A 3403-nucleotide genomic window follows, 5' to 3' on the forward strand; every position below is an offset into this window, starting at 1 on the left:
TATTTAGCAGCAACCACTGAACCTGCAGCAGCTTGGTTCAGTCAGCTAAGAGCTGGGTGTATGTTGTAAAGGCGTCCATGTCCAAAGGCGGATTGGACTCATTCCCTAATATGCCTAATGCAACGGCATCCACTTGAGCATGAAAGTTTTCCAGTAACTTTTTCAACTTTTTATTATTTAATTGACTTCCTTCATAATTATTGAAGCTTACTCGCAAATGTACTTTGCTATAGTAAGAATCTGAATCAACATTTGGATACAATGGGGAAAAAAAACAAAACAAAACTAATGAACACAGTTGGTTTAATTTGAACAAACTATCTCTGGATTTATGCTAGAATAACTTTAGGGTTGTTGGTAATTGTCAAATAAATTATGTTTAACAAAGATAAACTATACTGAAATTGAAAGTACACCTAAAATACAATTTTTTGAAGTGACAAAAGATAATAATCACACATGCTTTAAACCACTTATAAATTATGCTAAAAGAAAAAATGACGTTTTTCAATGCTGCAAAAACAACATCTTACTCATCAAAGTTGCTTTATCTGCCATAAATTACGTATTTTCACTTCTATACATTTACAGCGTGGAAGTCTGTGGGACTATATAACTAAGAGATAATCAATTCATCAAGGTATACTAAAAGACAGCTGTTTAAATTGTAATACAGCTGAAACAATCAAATACTTGATTGAAAGAAAATTCATGTGAAGCTATTTTGATAATCGATTAATGGCTTCAGTCATTTTTCAAGCAAAAATGCTATAATTCTGCTGGTCCTAGCTCCTCAAACATGAGGATTTGTTGATTGTCTTCATTCAGTATTATAACAAATGAAATGTGTTTGGTTCTGGACTATTGGTCAGACAAAACAAGACATTTGAAGAGGTTACACTGGATTATAAGGAACTGGGATGGGTGTTTTTTTTACTACTATTTGACATTCCATAAAATAAATAATGACTTAAGACGATTATCTGCACGTTAATTAATTTAGTCTGGTGTTACTTTTTACATCAAATACGCTGCCTATTGTAAAAAAGTTAGCAACCTTCAACCTACACCTCTTACTAGTTTGTAAAGGATCTTCATGTGACCGCAATAGGAGAGGAAATTTGGGTTTTCAGTGCTCATCTAATGCGGTCTTGTCATTGCCATAAACAGAGCTATATCAATAACCTATCAGCAGCTGCCGCTGTTATGCTAGCATAGCAAACAGTGGGTAGACAGCCGCACTTGAGTGTTCCTTGGGGAAGGCAAGGGAAATCAGAGAACTAATCAGCAGCAGCTAGGACTGTGGAGGTGAATGCAAGTGCAACAAGCTAGTGATGCTGATGGGAGCTGACACTGAGAATTGGGAGAGGATCAAGAGACACCCTTACTTATGGAAGCTGTTTCCTCAGCCTGGAAAACTTTGATTTAATGTAATGGAGTCCTCATCAAGGGGGAAAGAAAAATACAATGGGAATTTGGACACTGTTTGCCTTGAAGGCCTGTGAAATTAAGATGAGAAGATTGGAATTTTTGTGTGTATCAGGTATTAGTGAACTTTGGCTCTGAAAACATGTTTCTATATTTTGTGAAACAGTCGGATACAACGCGTGTTGCTGTTCTCTGATGTTTGCACAGAGTTGTTTGGGCTGTGTAACAACAGCGTAATTAACATCCCAGGGGTGTAAATAGCAAGTAAATTAATACTAATTCTATGCAGAGATGTACAAAATAGCCTGCTTTTTTTGTTTTTTTGGTTCCAGTGGCTTGTTAGTGAGGAACGCCGCATACACACACAAACTCAGAGACACACACGTGCATCCATCCCGTACACACATGGGTATAAGTGAACATGACGTACCTCTCCTCCCCAGTCATACATACAAATACACTACAGATGCCAACATATGCACACATGAACAAATACAAACACACCGACTTCTTAATCTCTCAGCAGCATAAACACAATGAGGGAGTGAATTATGAAGTGTGAGGACTTGGCTTGGTATCAGAGGGAGGCTACCTCTCTGCTTGTTCGGATGTTAATTAGTTTGGCCTGTTTGCATTTTTATTTATCTGGTGCAAAGAGTTTGAGCTGATAATCTATTCACACTGATACTGGAAGATAAAACTTAATCGCAGATGAGGTTGGTTAGTGAAACTGCTGCTTTTCTTAAATTATTCATCAACAGAGAAGCTCTGAGTGGCATCCCATGCATTTCAAAGTCACTTCATCCAACCATTTATCTGCTCAAGGTACATGTTGGGGACGAATATCGGCATCTAATGATGTATCGCTCCCCGTCCCTCTCTGTCTCAGCCCGCAGCATCAAACACCTCTGTGATACATCATCACCCCCCTCCACAATTCCCTTCAGTTTCGGTTGAAATAAAATGTTATATCACCCTGAATAGCACATACTGAATGGAGACGTATGGATATGCATCCAACATGAGACATGTAATGAGAAGAGATGACAGAGTGCCTGGACTGCATGTGCACCTGCCACATACTGCCGGCCAAGTCAGCGGGACAAAAGACGAAGATGAAGATGAACAGAGCAAGAAGAACCCCCCCGCCCCACACACACACACACACACACACACACACACACACACACACACACACACACACACACACACACACACACACACCCCTCGCTGCGTGGCTGATTTACAAGTTATGGCCTTTTTCTCCTTCATTCCACTGTCATTGAAAGAAGATTAGATGGGGCCGATTGCTTTAGACATTGCACATCATACAGTCGATCCATCAGAGCAGTCGCTTTCAGTGCAGCCTCTTATGGAGAAAGCTTTCTGGATGCATTCACAGTGAGAGAAAAAAAAGTGTGCCTTCCTAGCGTCCACCCTGTTCTTCAGCCTCTAACCTCCCCAGTTTCTCCATTCCACAGTCAACTGATGCTCACTGGGATGTAAGGGCACTATTTTCTCACTTACCCCTCCCCCCTCCTCCCTCTGCTTCTCTTCTTGTTTTTCTCCCTCCCTTTTCTTTATCGCTAACTTGTGAATGGCAGCCAATCAGGGGCAGAGTCGCCTCAGCTTCAGCCTGGGTGACATCCACCGCCAGAAGTGATGCACTGCTAGAGAAAGAGAGAGGAGGGGAGAGAGAGAAAGAGAGAGAGAGAGAGGAGGAGAGAGGGAGGGAGAGACAGAGAGAGAAGAGATGATAGAAAGTATAGAGGAGTAAAGGGGAAAGAAGCCAGAGAGCAGGGAGGAGAAATGGAGCGAGGGAGGGCATAGAGAAAGAGAGAAGCATAGAGCAAGGGAGGAAAGCGGGCGGGAGACTCTCTCTCTCTCTCTCTCGCTCTCTCTCTCTCTCTCTCGCAAACACACACACAGACACACACACACACACACTCCCATACACATTCGCACCAGCTGTGCT

The sequence above is a fragment of the Trachinotus anak genome, unplaced genomic scaffold, assembly GCF_046630095.1.
Source record: "Trachinotus anak isolate AG129_WGS33_773 ecotype Australia unplaced genomic scaffold, CSIRO_AGI_Tana_v1 ptg000009l, whole genome shotgun sequence".
Classification (NCBI taxonomy): domain Eukaryota; kingdom Metazoa; phylum Chordata; class Actinopteri; order Carangiformes; family Carangidae; genus Trachinotus; species Trachinotus anak.